Source organism: Bos javanicus, chromosome 3, assembly GCF_032452875.1.
Source record: "Bos javanicus breed banteng chromosome 3, ARS-OSU_banteng_1.0, whole genome shotgun sequence".
Lineage (NCBI taxonomy): Eukaryota > Metazoa > Chordata > Mammalia > Artiodactyla > Bovidae > Bos > Bos javanicus.
In genome coordinates, this window is record NC_083870.1 from 103,223,776 (window position 1) to 103,241,985 (window position 18,210).

The 18,210-nt window shown below is 40.8% G+C and overlaps 1 pseudogene; it reads right to left on the minus strand.

Moving 5' to 3' along the window:
* Positions 1-1,714: 1,714 nt before the first annotated feature.
* Positions 1,715-18,210, minus strand: part of LOC133244718 (olfactory receptor 2D2-like) — a 136,977-nt pseudogene continuing 120,481 nt past the window's right edge.

Sequence of the window (18,210 nt, forward strand, 5' to 3'; positions counted from 1 at the left end):
TGTTAGTCGCTCAGTTGTGTCTGACTCTTTGTGACTGCATGGACTGTAGTCCACCAGGCTCCTCTGTCCATGGTATTTTCCAGGCAAGAATAGTGGAGTGGGTTGCCATTTCCTTCTCCAGGGGATCTTCCCCAAGCAGGGATTGAACTTGTGTCTCATGCATTGGCAGGCAGATTCTATACCACTGTGCCACCTGGGAAGCCCTATTTAAGTGAAGTGGAAGTCGTTCAGTCACGTCTGACTCTTTGTGACCCCATGGACTATACAGTCCATGGAGTTCTCCAGGCCAGAATACTGCAGTGGGTAGCCTTTCCCTTCTCCAGGGGATCGTCCCAACTCAGGTTCGAACCCAGGTCTCCTGCACTGCAGGCAGATTCTTTACCAGCTGAGCTATCAGGGAAGCTCATACTCCACTTAGCAATGTATAAAAATCAGTGTTTTATTGTTTTCTGGCCATCTCTGGTTATTGTTTAAATATTCTTCCAGTTTGTAAAGGTAAAAAATAATATCTCATTGGTATTTTAATTTGCATTTCTTTGGTGCCTACAGTGGTGTGATTTTCCCATGTTTATTGTTACTTGGATATCTTTTAAATAATGTGTTCATATCTGTTTCCAATTTTCCTGAGCGTTTGTATTTTTTTTTTACCAATTTGTTAGAGCCCCTCTGTATTAATGTTTTTATTCACATGTCTGTAAATATTTTGCAGCTATATGCCCTGTCTTTTTATTTTCCCATAATTTTGCTTTATTGTTTATGCAACACTCTGGCTCCTGGATAGCAGGGTTAAGTAATATCTTCAGGGACATTGTGAACTTCCACCCTTGGCATGGAACCTGGCCTCTCATGGAGGGGACAGACATTCATATTATATTTTTTGGCCAGCCTAGCTGATTTTTTTCTGAAAAGAGCTTCGTAGGCAATGTATATCAGCAAGAAGCTAGGAAAACAGAACCCAAAGGGTCTGCATGTTAGTTTATGGGACATGTTTCTAGAACCTCATGGGAATTGCTTTGTTGGATGGTGAAGCTCCTGTGACAGCAAGTAGTCAGTAAATATGGGTGATGCCCAGACTGGTGAAGCCTGGGGGGAAAAGCAATCAAGTTTGTAAACATTCTATGAAAAATAAACATATTTTCAGAGAAAATCCCTTAAAAAAAATCGGAATAGAGCAAAAAGTTTCCCCACTTAATTTTTAACTAAAGTCCCTTTTTTTTCATTGTCACATTATAGTCATTCCTCTCCTCTCTAATTTCCTACATCCTCAAGTGGACAGAATCCCTTTTCCTTGAGATTACCTAAAAGAAGCTATAGTTTTCAAAAATGGACATTATTAGAAACAAGAAGGAAAGGGAAATCAAGAGGTATAAAACTACAAAAGAACAGAACAAATGGTCATAAAAGAATTTTCAACTTTCTAAGATAACTTCAATTGACCCCAGATGCTCTAACTGGCACAGTTTGTAGATGGGTTATATAGGTTAATTTCCTTTTTTTCAAGTCCCTCTGCATCTTAAGAATCTCCACTTTACAGTTTCTGAGTTTCTTCTTCCGTTCTTCCCCTCCACCAGCTTTTCCCCACCCACCCGCCAACTTTCTCTTTAGGGATCCAGCAACTTCCACAGATCAGGAAGATCATTGCCATTTAAGGATTGATAATTCATTCCTAGTAAAAGTAACATTTGCTAAAAGAAATTATCTATGCCGTGCTCTGTACATTTTCTGTATTATCTCATTTAATCATTGCAATTTCTCTCTGAGGAGAGATACAAACTTTGGGCAGTTAAATGTGCTGCAAGAATTCACATGCCTAGTAACTGGTAAATCCGTCTCTCATCTTGGTCTCTCCTGGCACTAGAGTCCAGGCTCTTAACAACTGTGTTAGATCTTCCCAGTCATATTTGCCTCAAACTACAATGCCATAGAAAATTCTGATGATCAAGCACCTTGTTCTCGCTCACTGGGCCAGGGTGAAGAGTTAGCTTTTTGAAGACCATCTCTTCAGGACTGGTAGAAGAGTTCGGGGTGAGTGTGCATCCTGCATTGTATGGCTCCCCACATCTTCATCTTTAGAGAGTCATTCTGGGGCCCTGCCCCTGCCCACCAATTTGAGGAAGGCCCTGTTCACATCTTTGTTCCTCAGGCTATAAATGACAGGGTTGAGGAAGGCTGTGGCAATGTTGTAGAAAAGGGCCATTTTCTTGCCATTGTTTGACAAGGAGTCAGAGCCAGGGCTCATGTACATGATGATGCATGGAATAGCAAACATGGTGACCACAGTAATGTGGGAGGTACATGTGGAGAAGGCCTTGATCCGTCCTTGGGCTGAGCGGATCTTCATGATGGTGGCAAAGATGTTGACATAGACAAGGACAATCAAGGAGAGTGGGACCACAATGACATTGAAGCCTGTGATGATGTTCACCAAGTCATTGAGGGATGTGTCTTCACAGGCCAGCTTCAGGACTACAGGGACCTCACAGAAGTAGTGGTCAATTTCATTAGGGCCACAGTAGGGAAGGCGCATAGCAAAGAAGGTATAGGACAGACCACCCAGCACACCATAGGCTGCACAGATGCCCACCATGAGAAGGCACACCCAGGGGCTCATGATGACCTTATACCGGAGAGGGTGGCAGATGGCCACGTACCTGTCCACGGACATGATGGAGAAAAGACAATACTCAATGATCCCAAAGAGGAGGAAGAGGTACATCTGGGCCACACATCTAGCAAAAGAGATGGCTCTCTTCTTGCTGAGAATATGCATGAGCATCTGGGGCACAGTCGTGGTGGTGTAGCACATGTCCAGCATGGAGAGGACACTGATGAAGAATTACATGGGCGTGTGGAGGCGTGTGTCCTGGTGGATGAGGGTGATGAGGAGGCTGTTGCTCACAAGGATCAGCAGGTAAAAGACTAGAAAGAAGGTGAAGAGCAGAGGATTGGTCCTGGGGTTCGAGGCAAAGCCCATTAGGATGAATTCTGTCACAGTGGACTGGTTGAGTTCCTGCATTGTGCTCTGCCTGTTTAAAGAGTTCGGGAAATATATGATATTTGGGGTTTTGGTGCCAACAAATTTCACTCATTTTTCATTTATGTTTCTTAACAGGAATTTTGGATTATTAGATGAGGGCACTACTGAATACATCCCCATAGTAGTTTTGTTAGGGGAAGCACACTGACTGAAACCGCCCACCCTGGCCAGGCACCATAGTAACCATTTACATGAGTTGTTTTATGCAGGAGATCCTCATAAGGAACATGGAACTAATAAGCCACCACCAACCGGAAGAGTTCAGGAAACGTCAAAAGGAGACACCACACATCCGACCACCTCCCAGAATCCTTCTGTCTGGCATCCATCTTGGTTGAACAAGGCATGCACCACCAGGAAGTATTCTGAGCCAGAATGATTGGCTAAAGACATCCCAGAAACTAATCCCATCACCATAAAACCTGAGACTTCCAGCCATGTGGCAGAGCTGTTCTCCTGGGTTCCCTTACCCTACTGCTCTCCACTCAGGTGCCCTTTCCCAATAAAATCTCTTGCTTTGTCAGCACATGTGTCTCCTTGGACAATTCATTTCCGAGTGTTAGGCAAGAGCCCAGTTTCGGGCCCTGGAAGGGGTCCTGTTGCTGCAACAGTTTGAGTGGTGTCAGGGTTTCGTTCAGACGTAAGCTGAGGGGCATAGTGATGAAATGGAGAAGACTGAGTCTGGGAAGTGCTGTGTGCTGTGTTCCTTCCTGTCTCTTGCTTTCCCAAGATAGCTTTGCTTTTCTCTCTATTACTCATCCCATTTTCCATTTTCTCTTGTGACAACAGAGGTTGTTTAGCCTTGATTAAAGATCAGAGTTAAGACTATTACACTTATTATTTATGTTGAGGTTTTCATCACTGCTAGGGTTACCATTGAGGTTAGAATTGGGAATTCAAATCAATGCTATGTAGATTAAAGTTTATAGTTAATATTCAAGATTTAACTTTACCTGGTGAAAGAAACTTTACTGGTGTTCAGTAACTATGTCATTGATTCAACATGTTTTTACCAAATGCCTACTATTTGTTATAAATCAGAGGGGCAAAGGAGAGTTATAAATAATATGGGTGGAAAAGTGATTTCACACAGTTAAATATGTTAAAGAGTTAAATGCAAAAAACAAAAGTATAAGGTAACCTAAGAGAGAATATATGAGTGAATATTTATTTTACGATGTGACAGAGAAAGGCCTTCAAGCATCACTTGAATATTCCAAGTCCTTCAGCCTCTTAGTGTTGACCCCTTTCCCTCTAATAAGCAAACAAAGCTGCACAGCCCTCATCTGACCTGTTACATATTTCCCTAATATTGTGAAGGATTCTTGTGTATCCCTGATCATTTTGCTTCCTAATCCTCACTCTCATTGACTCCTCAACTCCCCTTATTGACCTCCTCATGGAGTACTGACCTTCAGTGGTTCATCCTTATTCTCTTTCTCCATTATGCCCCTAAACCTCACCAACACAAGGATGTTATTTGCAAGACTTGTCCTGGATGTATGGATAAAAGGAAGATGACTTACAATGCAGCACCGAAGAGAAAACTATGTTAAAAATGAACATTTAATGTTGCAAAGTCCCTAAGTTATCTGTGCAGAGGTTTTTCCTCTCTAGCCCCCAGCCACCTGCATGTGATTGGAGACTGGTCTCCTTCCTAGGACCTCCTCCGATCTTCCCTTGTCTTCCAGTTCTAGGACTCTCCTTACTCCCGTTACCGGGGCAAGCAGCCATAAATCCAATTCCTTTAACTCAATGCTTTCAGCTTACCTGTGATTCAGAATCACCTGGAGAGCTTGTCAGATGCTCCTGCACTTCATACGGAGTTTTGATTTGGAAAGTCTTGGGTGGAGGTTGAGAATTTGCATTTCTACAAGTTCCCAGGTAATGCATATGCTGGGTCCACACTTTGAGAACCAATCTACTTAACTGTAAAGAGTAATTTGGTTCTATCTCAATTTCCCTGTCTCTACACTATACTCAAGCTGCTCACATTCGTCCTGCTTAAATGCCAATACTTTCTTGCTTTCTTGTGAGCATAGAAATAAAGTAAGAAAAGTAAGAAAAATATGAATATTTTTGGCTATATAATAACTTATGTAAGTTAAAAAATGAATAATAAGTTGTTGCATATGTGTAATACAAGTGATTAATATCATTAGAATATAAAGGTCTCTTCTTTGTAAGGAAAAATCTCATAACCAAGAATGAGACATTAATAATCAATGCACAAGAGATTAATGAAAAATGAATCCACCAAAGTTTAAACTTCCTAATAATTAAAGACTGCAAATTAAAACATCAATGAAATAGTTTTAACCTGACATAGGCACAAAAGTCTTTTAAAATGATGATGCCTGGCATTGACCAGTTTGCAGTAAATGAGAAATTCTTATATATTGATTTGGAAATTCATATGAGAAGCAAATTACTCTGTTCTTCTGCAGGAAAATGTGATAGCATTTAATTTCACCTTTAAAAATATTGCATGTGGAAAAATGAGAGATGTGGGGAGAGATTTTCATCAAGGATGTTTAATTGCAGAATTACTTTTAATGGGGAAAACTGGATAGAACCTAAATGTCCTATAACAGGGGACTGATTGAAATAATTTATGGTCTATTGATATGATTGAATACCTGATAACCTTTAAAATAATATTTTGGAGACTATTTTGCATTGTGGAGAAATGCTCCAACAGATTGTTAAAAAGCAGACTGAATCTTAACAGTATACAAATTTATAGGCACAGCATAAAAATTAGAAAGAAATATACCAAAACCTTACAGGGGTCATTTCTGGTGATTAGATTTACAGGTGATATTTATTACTTAAAGTTCTATGAACTTTCCAAATTTCATACAATAAACATAAATAATTTTTATAATAAGGAATAAAATTCAAGTGGTACTTCGAATTTGGAATATATAAGGATTTGGCTTCTTCATTCAGACTAGTTAGATGAAAGTGTGGATGTGAGAAAGGGAGATGAGAGATGGAGAAAGACATGCTGGGCCTAGACAAGACTGGAGGACACTGAAAGGGAGTGTATCCTGTTGTCTGAGCTCAACCCCTCCACCGAGCTACACTTGGGAATCAGCTTATACAGTTTAATACAAGTACATTTGCTGCTTAAGGTGAAAGTGTTTCAGATAGGAGGTAGGTCCTGAGTGGTGGAGATCCTTGAATGAGGTCCCTCGTGATGAGAGGCTGCCCAGTTTTTACCTCCAGCTTGTACCTTCAGGGTGAGGGCAAAGGGGATGTGGGTGACAGGTCTCTGCTCCCCAGGACTCCTTGCCCTAAGATGAATTCATGTATTTGTCCTAACTTTTTTCTTCTGCACTTTGTGCTGTGCTTGCTAAGTTGTTTCAATCATGTCTGAATCTGTGTGACCCTATGGAGTGTAGTCCACCAGGCTCCTCTGTCCATGGGATTCTCCAGGCAAGAAAACTGGAGTGGGTTGCCATGCCCTCCTCCAGGGGATCTTCCTGACCCAGGGATCAAACCCATGTCTCTTATGTCTCCTGCATTGGCAAGTGGGTCTTTACCATTAGCACCACATGAGTAAGTGAAAGTCATTCAGTTTTGTCCAACACTTTGTGACCCCATGGACTGTATAGCCCACCAAGATCCTCTATCCATGAAACTCTCCCAGCAAGATTACTGGAGTGGGTAGCTGTTCCCTTCTCCAGGGGATCTTCCCAACCCAGGGATCAAACCCAGGTCTCCCATATGGCAGGAGGATTCGTTACCATCTGAGCTACCAGAGAAGCCCCATATATTTATCTTCTACTACATACCTACCCTTCTGAAGCACAGGTGGAGAAACAAAAGGCTCAATGTAGTTTTGAATTTTCACTTTTGCCATTTACTGCCATGATTCTGAGTAGGTAACTATTTCTCAACTGTAAAAAAAAAAAGAGAGAGAGAGAGAGGTTTATTACAATAATATATGATTCTTTCAAGTTCTGAAAATATGTTTACTCCTCTCTTCCTTTTCCTTAGCTCTTCCCCCACAACACACACCCTCCCCCAGCATCAGCACAAACCTTCAGGGGCTAAGATTGACCTAGAGAAACAAATAAAAATTAGAAAGCAACAGAAGCAGAGAAAATGATGGGAAAAGATAGAGAGTTCCAGAAGGGAGGAAGAGACACAAACATATGTGGCAAGAAGACAGAGAGAAGAATAAACCAAAATTTGAGGGATGGGGGATACACAAGGAGAGAAGAAAACGGGTGCTGGGAGTGTGATTAACATCAACAGAAGAAGGAGATGGCTCAGGGTTCCAGTGGCAGATACAGGGAAGCACTGCAAGGGCAGATCCTTGTGAGTCAAAGGACGATGCTGCAGGCAAATCCAGACCATAGCAAGCAGTAAACAGACATCAAGAGGGAAAGAAAGTCACAGAGTGAGCTGAAGACCCAGTTAGACAGAACACCAGAGCTACACAATCAGAAAGTGGATCAGAGAGATGGATGAAATCTTTGGAGGCAGAGAAGCCCAGAGACAGCAAACAGAAAAAGAGGCAGGAGGAGACACATGGAGAGGGATGGAGATAACAAAGAGAAGGAGAGGCAGAGACAGAGAGATAATAACAGACCCAGAGACAGAGGAAGGAAAGGATGGACACAGAGAGAGAAAGAGGCAGAGACAACCATGGACATTCTCACATAGACATGGGGAGAGACACCAAGATGAACAGGAACTGTGAACCAGGTCCTACCCAGAGCTCCTGGCAAGACTGGGCATGGGAGGTCAGCCACAGCCTGGCTTGCTCCCCAGAATAGTTGTGGGTGTTGCTGTCCTGAGATTATAACTCTACAGGGAAGGGAGCTGTGGGCAGAGCTCTCTCACTCAGGAGATCACTCCTGAGTAACACGTGGCCCCAGGGCTCTAACCAGGAGCTAAGTTCCTGCAGCCCCTTCCTGCTGGGGAGGGAGCACTAGATTCTTGTTGAGCAACATCCCACAGGAGTTCAGTCCTGCCTGGTGGGAAAGAAACTTCAGGCCCCGTTCCTCCTGAGCATGAGAAGGTCCCCTGCCCACACACAGCCCAGGGGCACTAGAGTTACATTTGGTTCTTGGCCCAGTGTTTCCCCACAGGAGCCAGACTAGGGTTTGGGATGAAAGCTGGGAGACCCAGGGGAGAGGCTAATGAGAGTGGAGCCCATCTGCGGAGGCTGGCTTCTGGGAAAGGCAGTCTCCTTAGGTAGGGGCACCAGGTACATTCCAGCCCTCACACCGCAGATGAAGTCCCTTCTTTCTCCTCCTTACTAGCCTTCTTCCTGGGTGATGGTTCCTCTCCTGCTCCCCACTGTTCTGATCCTGACCCCAGTGTGGAGTCCACCTCAGCATCGATCAGGTCCTGGAGGCCTCTTCCTCCACTGGAGGGGAGCTCAGGGTTTGGTGAATATGACTTCAGCTCCTCTAAGAACCTCAGGGCTAAAGGTCTGTGCCTGCCCCCTACCCCAGGGGTCTCCTCACAACTGTGGAGGGCTGTTCCTCTCCCACATTCCCCTGGCCCAGCCTGGAACTCATCTCCTAGGCTGCCCACCCCAAGCAACCAGGATTTCCAGGTCTGTGATTCATTTGCCTTATCAAGTGGCAGGGCCTGGACTCGAAGAGCAGACTGTGTGGTCAGTAAGCATTCCCATGGCTGCCGCAGCTGGATTTCTATCCAGCAACTCTGCCTTTGTTCCCCCTCCTTCAGAGTCCTCACAAGTTTCCATCTGGGGAATTTAGTCTCAGCTCTTTAGTCCAGCAGCCAAAACCCTTCCTGCTCTGAGTCTTGTCTACCTCCCAGCCTCTCCTCTTGCAATTCAATGAACTCGTTGACATATATTCATCTAAGAAAAACCATAAGGATAGATTCATAAATTTATTAAGAATTCTATTCATTCGAAGTCATTATTCATTACTATCCATCAAAAAGTGAAAAAAAAATTTCAACAGTGAAAACAGAAAAATGTTAAAACCTATACTGAGTGAATAAATCACGTGAAAGAAGAATAAATACTGTGTAATTCAATGTTAAAAATCATGGAAACAAAAAATAAATTGTTTAATAATTGTGTTATGTTTCTTAAAAATATTCATAAAGACAATTTAAAAAAATTTAGATCCTGAATTTTTAACTGTAGTTATCTGCAAGTCTAAAGTAATGGGTATTTGTTTGCATCTGTTATAAAAATTTAAGAATAAACATATATGACTTTTGCAACAAAGAAAACAATAAACTGAGAAGATATTTCAGTGCATGTAACAGACAAAGAATATTATCCAATATATAATAAATTACACATTAAGAAAAGGTAAACAGTATCTTACATTCACTGAATACTTACTATTTGTTTTTTATTATGATAAATGCTTTACACGTGAGAGGGTAACAGGCAGGAAGGCTAGGGGTCTCCAAAAGCAGGAAATAGGCTGCAAGTGTTAGACATTTTTTATCTCTCTCTTAAGCAGCAGGAGGAAACAAACAGGTGTCAGATTTTAAGCATTACTATGAACAAAGCTAGTGGAAGTGATGGAATTCCAGTTGAGCTATTTCAAATCCTGAAAGATGATGCTGTGAAAGTGCTGCACTCAATATGCCAGCAAATTTGGAAAACTCAGCAGTGGCCACAGGACTGGAAAAGGTCAGTTTTCATTCCAATTCCAAAGAAAGGCAATGCCAAAGAATGCTCAAACTACCACACAATTGCACTCATCTCACATGTTAGTAAAGTAATGCTCAAAATTCTCCAAGCCAGGCTTCAGCAATACATGAACCGTGAACTTCCTGATGTTCAAGCTGGTTTTAGAAAAGGCAGAGGAACCAGAGATCAAATTGCCAACGTCTACTGGATCATCGAAAAAGCAAGAGAGTTCCAGAAAAACATCTATTTCTGCTTTATTGACTATGCCAAAGCCTTTGACTGTGTGGACCACAATAAACTGTGGAAAATTCTGAAAGAGATGGGAATACCAGACCACCTGATCTGCATCTTGAGAAACCTATATGCAGGTCAGGAAGCAACAGTTAGAACTGGACATGGAACAACAGTTCCAAATAGGAAAATAGGTTCCAAATAGGAAAAGGAGTACGTCAAGGCTGTATATTGTCACTCTGCTTATTTAATTTCTATGCAGAGTACATCATGAGAAATGCTGGGCTGGAAGAAGCAAAAGCCGGAATCAAGATTGCCAGGAGAAATATCAATAACCTCAGATATGTAGATGACCCCACCCTTATGGCAGAAAGGGAAGAGGAACTAAAAAGTCTCTTGATGAAAGTGAAAGAGGAGAGTGGAAAAGTTGGCTTAAAGCTCAACATTCAGAAAACAAAGATTATGGCATCTGGTCCCATCACTTCATGGCAAATAGATGGAGAAGCAGTGGAAACAGTGTCAGACTTTATTTTGGGGGGCTCAAAATCACTGCAGATGGTGACTACAGCCATGAAATTAAAAGACACTCTTTGGAAAGAAAGTTATGACCAATCTAGACAGCATATTAAAATCAGAGATATTACTTTGCCAACAAAGGTCCATCTAGGCTATGGTTTTTCCAGTGGTCATGTATGGATGTGAGAGTTGGACTGTGAAGAAAGCTGAGCACCGAAGAGTTGATGCTTTTGAACTGTGGTGTTGGAGAAGACTGTTGAGAGTCCCTTGGACTGCAAGGAGATCCAACCAGTCCCTTCTGAAGGAGATCAGTTCTGGGTGTTCTTTGGAAGGACTGATGCTAAAGCTGAAACTCCAATAGTTTGGCCACCTCATGCGAAGAGTTGACTCATTGGAAAAGACTCTGATGCTGCGAGGGATTGGGGGCAGGAGAAGAAGGGGACGACAGAGGATGAGATGGCTGGATGGCATCACTGACTCGATGGACATGAGTTTAACTGAGCTCCGGGAGTTGGTGATGGACAGGGAGGCCTGGCGTGCTGTATTTCATGGGGTGGCAAAGAGTCGGACACGATTGAGCGAGTGAACTGAAACAAATTTAAAAGGAGATTTCTTTTAAAATTCTGTGTTGCCTTCATGACACCTTGTTCCACCTGAACTTAACTTTTCTCAAACCTTAAGCTAACCAATGCGTTTTTCTTTTTCTTTTTTAAATTATGTACTTTAATTGGAGGCTAATTACTTTTCAATATTGTAGTGGGTTTTGCCATACATTGACATGAATCCACCATGGGTGTACACATGTTCCCCATCCTGAATCCCCCTCCCACCTCCTTCCCTGTACCATCCCTCTGGGTAATCCCAGTGCACCAGCCCCAAGCATCCTGTATCCTGCATTGAACCTGGACTGGCAATTCATTTCTTATATGATATTATACATGTTTCAATGCCATTCTCCCAAATCATCCCACCTTCTCCCCCTCCCACAGAGTCCAAAAGACTGTTCTATACATCTGTATCTCTTTTGCTGTCTCACATACAGAGTTATCATTACCATCTTTCTAAATTCCATATATATGCGTTAGTATACTGTATTGGTGTTTTTCTTTCTGGCTTACTTCACTCTGTATAATAGGCTCCAGTTTCATCCACCTCATTAGAACTGATTCAAATGTGCAATGTGTTCTTTTTAATGGCTGAGTAATATTCCATTGTGTATATGTACCACAGCTTTCTTATCCATTCATCTGCTGATGGACATCTAGGTTGCTTCCATGTCCCGGCTATTATAAACAGTGCTGCAATGAACATTGGGATACACGTGTCTCTTTCAATTCTGGTTTCCTTGATTTGTATGCCCAGCAGTGGGATTGCTGGGTCATATGGCAGTTCTATTTCCAGGTTTTTAAGGAATCTCCACACTGTTCTCCATAGTGGCTATACTAGTTTACATTCCCACCAACAGTGTAAGAGGGTTCCCTTTTCTCCACACCCTCTCTGGCATTTATTGTTTGTAGAGTTTTAGATAGCAGCCATTCTGACAGGCATGAAATGGTACCTCATTGTGGTTTTGATTTGCATTTCTCTGATAATAAGTGATGTTGAGCATCTTTTCATGTGTTAGCCATCTGTATGTCTTCTTTGGAGAAATGTCTGTTTAGTTCTTTGGCCCATTTTTTGATTGGGTCATTTATTTTTCTGAAATTGAGCTGCAGGAGTTGCTTGTATATTTTTGAGATTAATTCTTTGTCAGTTGCTTCATTTACTATTATTTTCTCCCATTCTGAAGGCTGTCTTTTCACCTTGCTTAGAGTTTCCTTTGTTGTGTAAAAGCTTTTAAGTTTAATTGGGTCCCATTTGTTTATTTTTGCTTTTATTTCCAATATTCTGGGAGGTGGGTCATAGAGGATCCTGCTGTGGTTTATGTCAGAGAGTGTTTTGCCTATGTTCTCCTCTAGGAGTTTAATAGTTTCTGGTCTTACATTTAGATCTTTAATCCATTTTGAGTTTATTTTTGTGTATGGTGTTAGAAAATGTTCTAGTTTCATTCTTTTACAAGTGGTTGACCAGTTTTCCCAGCACCACTTGTTAAAGAGATTGTCTTTTCTCCATTGTATATTCTTGCCTCCTTTGTCAAAGATAAGGTGTCCATAGGTGTGTGGATTTATCTCTGGGCTTTCTATTTTGTTCCATTGATCTATATTTCTGTGTTTGTGCCAGTACCATACTGTCTTGATGACTGTAGCTTTCTAGTAGAGCCCGAAGTCAGGCAGGTTGATTCCTCCAGTTCTATTCTTCTTTCTCAAGATCGCTTTGGCTATTCAAGGTTTTTGTATTTCCATACACTTTGTGAAATTGTTTGTTTTAGTTCTGTGAAAAATACCATTGGTAGTTTGATAGGGATTGCATTGAATGTATAGATTGCTTTGGGTGGTATACTCATTTTCACTATGTTGATTCTTCCAATCCATGAACATGGTATATTTCTCCATCTATTTGTGTCATCTTTGATTTCCTTCATCAGTGTTTTATAGTTTTCTATGTATAGGTCTTTTGTTTCTTTAGGTAGATTTATTTCTAAGTATTTTATTCTTTTTATCACAGTGGTGAATGGAATTGTTTCCTTAATTCCTCTTTCTATTTTCTCATTGTTAGTCTATAGGAATGCAAGGGATTTATGTGTGTTGATTTTATATAATGCAACTTTACAATATTCATTGATTAGTAATTTTCTGGTGGTGTCTTTAGGGTTTTCTGTGTAGAGGATCATGTCATCTGCAAACAGTGAGAGTTTTACTTCTTCTTTTCCATCCTGGATTTTTATTTCTTTTTCTTTTCTGATTTCTGTGGCCAAAACTTCTGAAACTATGTTGAATAGTAGTGGTGAGAATGGGCACCCTTTTCTTGTTCCTGACTTTAGGAGAAATGCTTTTATTTTTTCACCATTAAGGATAATGTTTGCTGTGGGTTTGTCATATATAGCTTTTATTATGTTGAGGTATATTCCTTTTATTCCTGCTTTCTGGAGGGTTTTTATCATAAATGCATGTTGAATTTTGTCAAAGGCTTTCTCTGCATCTATTGAGATAATCATATGGTTTTTATCTTTCAATTTGTTAATATGGTGTATCACACTGATTGATTTGTGAATATTGAAGAATCCTTGCATCCCTGGGATAAAGCCCACTTGGTCATGATGTATGATCTTTTAAATATGCTGTTGGATTCTGTTTGCTAGAATTTTGTTAAGGATTTTTGCATCTATGTTCATCAGTGATATTGTCCTGTAGTTTTCTTTTTTGTGATATCTTTGTCTGGTTTTGGTATTAGGGTGATGGTGGCCTCATAGAATGAGTTTGGAAGTTTACCTTCCTCTGCAATTTTCTGGAAGAGTTTGAGTCGGACAGGTGTTAGCTATTCTCTAAATTTTTGGAACCAATACAATATTGTGAAGTAAAAATAATAATAATAATAATAAAATAAAATTTTGGTAGAATTCAGCTGTGAAGCTGTCTGGTCCTGAGCTTTTGTTTGCTAGAAGATTTCTGATTACAGTTTCAATTTCCATGCTTGTGTTGGGTCTGTTAAGATTTTCTATTTCTTCCTGGTTCACTTTGGGAAAGTTGTACTTTTCTAAGAATTTGTCGATTTCATCCAAGTTGTCCATTTTATTGGCATATAGTTGCTGATAGTAGTCTCTAATGATCCTTTGTATTTCTGTGTTGTCTGTCATGATTTCTCCATTTTCATTTCTAATTTTGTTGATTTTATTCTTCTCCCCTTGTTTCTTGATGAGTTAAGCTAATGGTTTGTCAATTTTATTAATCTTCTCAAAGAACCAGCTTTTATCTTTGTTGATTTTTGCTATGGTCTCTTTTGTTTCTTTTACATTTATTTCTCAATGCATTTTTCTTATGAAAATGTTTTTCTTCAGTTCAGTTCAGTCTCTCAGTTGTGTCCAGCTCTTTGCAACCCCATGGACTGCAGCATGCCAAGCTCCCTGTCCTTCAGCAACTCCCAGAGCTTACTCAAACTCACATCCATTGAGTAGGTGATGTCATCCAACCATCTCATCCTCTGTTGTCCCCTTCTCCTCCCACCTTCAATCTTTCCCAGCATCATGGTCTTTTCCAATGAATCAGTTCTTCACATCAGGTGAAGATCATGTCATCTGGTCCCATCACTTTGTGGCAAATAGATAGGGGAAACAATGGAGACAGTGAGAGGCTTTATTTTCTTGGGCTCCAAAATCACTGCAGATGGTGACTGCAGCCAAATTATTAGAGTTTCAGCTTCAGTATCAGTCCTTCCAATGAATATTCAAGATTGATTTCCTTTAGGATTGATCCAAGGTTGGATCTCCTTGCAGTTCAAGGGACTCTCAAGAGTCTTCTCCAACACCACAATTCAAAAGCACCAATTCTTCAGCACTCAGCTTTCTTTATAGTCCAACTTTCACATCTGTACATGACTACTGGAAAAACCATAGCTTTGACTAGACAGTCCTTTGTTGGCAAAGTCATGTCTCTGCTTTTAAATATGCTGTCTAGGTTAGTCATAGCTTTTTTTCCAATGAGCAAGCTTCTTTTAATTTCATGGCTGCAGTTGTCATCTGCAGTGATTTTGGAGCCCAAGAAAATAAAGTCTCTCACTGTCTCCATTGTTTCCCCATCTATTTGCCATGAAGTGATGGGACTGGATGCCATGATCTTGATTTTCTGAATGTTGAGTTTTAAGCTAGCTTTTTTACTATCCTCTTTCACTTTCATCAAGAGGCTTTTTAGTCCCTCTTCACTTTCTGCCATAAGGGTGGTGTCATCTGCATATCTGAGGTTATTGATATTTCTCCCGGCAATCTTGATTCCAGCTTGTGTTTCTTCCAGCTCAACGTTTCTCATGATGTACTCTGCATATAAGTTAAATAAACAGGGTGACAGTATACAGCCTTGACACACTCCTTTTCCTATTTGGAACCAGTCTGTTGTTCCATGTCCAGTTCTAACTGTTGCTTCCTGACCTGCATATAGGTTTCTCAAAGGCAGGTCAGGTGGTCTGGTATTCCCATCTCTTTCAGAATTTTCCACAGTTTATTGTGATCCACAGAGTCAAAGGATTTGGCATAGTCAATAAAGCAGAAATAGATGTTTTTCTGGAATTCTCTTGCTTTTTCCATGATCCAGCGGATGTTGGCAATTTGATCTCTGGTTCCTCTGCCTTTTATAAAACCAGCTTGAACATCAGGAAGTTCACAGTTCACGTATTGCTGAAGCCTGGCTTGGAGAATTTTGAGGATTACTTTACTAGCATGTGAGATGAGTGCAATTGTGTGGTAGTTTGAGCATTCTTTGGCATTGCCTTTCTTTGGGATTGCAATGAAAACTGACCTTTTCCAGTCCTGTGGCCACTGCTGAGTTTTCCAAATTTGCTGGCATATTGAGTGCAGCACTTTCACGGCATCATCTCTCAGGATTTGAAATAGTTCAACTGGAATTCCATCACCTCCACTAGCTTTGTTCTTAGTGGTGCTTTCTAAGGTCCACTTGACTTCACATTCCAGGATATCTGGCTCTAGGTCAGTGATCACATCATTGTAATTATCTGGGTTGTGAAGATCTTTTTGTACAGTTCTTCTGTGTATTCTTGCCACCTCTTCTTAATATCTTCTGCTTCTGTTAGGTCCATACCATTTCTGTCCTTTATCGAGCCCATCTTTTCATGAAATGTTCTCTTGGTATCTCTAATTTTCTTGAAGAGATCTCTAGTCTTTCCCATTCTGTTGTTTTCCTCTATTTCTTTACATTGATCGTTGGGGAAGGCTTTCTTATCTTTTCTTGCTCTTCTTTGGAACTCTGCATTCAGAAACACTAAATAGACATTGATATAATGATACTGGTAGATTCAGAGGAGCTGGGAATAATCAAAGAGCACTTCAAAGACCAAATTAATATGGCAAAATAGTAAACACGTTTTGCTATACTCTTTTCTATAAATTCTTTCTGCATATTTCTAACACTGACTCTCTCATTATATAAATATACATAGAGAGAGAGATGCAGATAGATAGATAAACATACATGTATTTTTCTTTCATGAAATAGACATTTTTATTTTCTGAGAGTAAAAGTGATATTTAAAATGTAAAACCAGGTAGGAGTCAGTTTTACAACCTGAGTCAGACCAAATTGTTAGCCACACTGTTCTACAGATGTGTTAAAAATAATTCTAGCTTACATTTTATAGCACCAAGTGCAAAAAGCCATGCCAATATTACTTGTGAACCCTTGTCAGACAGTAATGCAAGACTGTTCCTACATAATCTGTCTACTCTTTATGTCATCTTCACCCCCAACCCTTTAGACTGCAGAAAAGCATGTATGCATGTTGAATGTTTGACTATGATTATATTGAACTGATAAATAATTTTCCAGAGAGGTGAGGTGAGAACCTAGGAAAACTGCCGGGGTCCAGTCCCGGCTGATCCAGGGCATTTGAAGGAGAGATGGTGTCGGCGACCTATTCAAATATTCATAAAAGATATAAAGAGTAATAGAATGAGGATAGCTCAGTAGGAAAATTCAGGGGAGAAAAGAGGCTGAGTAGCTTGGTTTACGCGGAAAATCAATATAACCTGTGACACCAGGTTAGCTCTGACCACGGAGGCCACAGGCGCCCTCTCGAATAGCGGAAGGTGCCCCACCTTAGACACCTTCTTGAGTGCATCTTAGAAGCCCAGGCAAATAAATGGTCGCAGAGGACCTCCGGGTTCCAGATGGAGACTCAGCTGAAAATTGAGGAGAAGAATGACATGGGGAGACCAAGCTTTGGTGAGCAAGGCCCGTAGCTTTATTTTCAACAGAGGCTTTTATACCCTAAGTTACACATAGAGGATAATAGGGGATGCAAAGTCAGCAGTCTTTGATCTTTATCAAAAACCAGGGTTTCTTTCCTGCAAATTTATCGTATACAAATGGTTTAGGTGATTTACATCATCTTCTGGCCAGAAGGCCTATTAACATTTTATGACTCTTGAAAAAGGTTTGTCAACCGTAAGACTTATTTTCTCTAAGAGTAATTATTTTAAGGTTTGGCGCCATCTTCCGAAAGTGTTAGATAAAATTGCATTCCTATAGGGCAGAGGTGTAATGGGTTTACAACAAAGGAAAGAATTTATTACCTTAAGGGTCTAAAGTTGCTTACACCAAGGCCACTACTTATTTTTTCTACATACCAACTATATTAATTAATACACATTCAAGGATACAATACAGGGGAGGTGGAAACTTGGCAGCAAGCATTGGCTCATCAATGAAATCTTTTACTAGTTTTATTTTGACAGTTTCTAACTCTCTGAGAGGCTCTAAGCTATTTGAATATCTTAAGCTTCCCGTGCCTCTCGAGGCTGGGAGACTGTAAACAATCGTATGCATAGCTGAAGGAGTCCGGGTAAACTTGTCAGGCAAATTAGAGAGCTATCTGAGGGGTTTGGATTTAAACACTCCTAATTGCCCAGGAACTTTATTAATTGGAGCTGTAAGTTAACTCTTTGACAGAGAGAGTGAGATGGTGGTGGGGGACAGCCCCCAGTAAAGTCAGAGGTGAGAGCACAAAGCAATAAAGTAGGCAGACTCTGGTTTTGGGGGGTAGATGCTCGAGAATATCCAGGGGGACTCCTGAGGCTCGATCCCACCTTTGCGTATGCCGAGCCTCCTTCCTCATGACCTTTGTCACGAGTGGAATGCCTCTCACCGGCTCCCAGCAGAAAACCAATAAATCAATGGCCTTG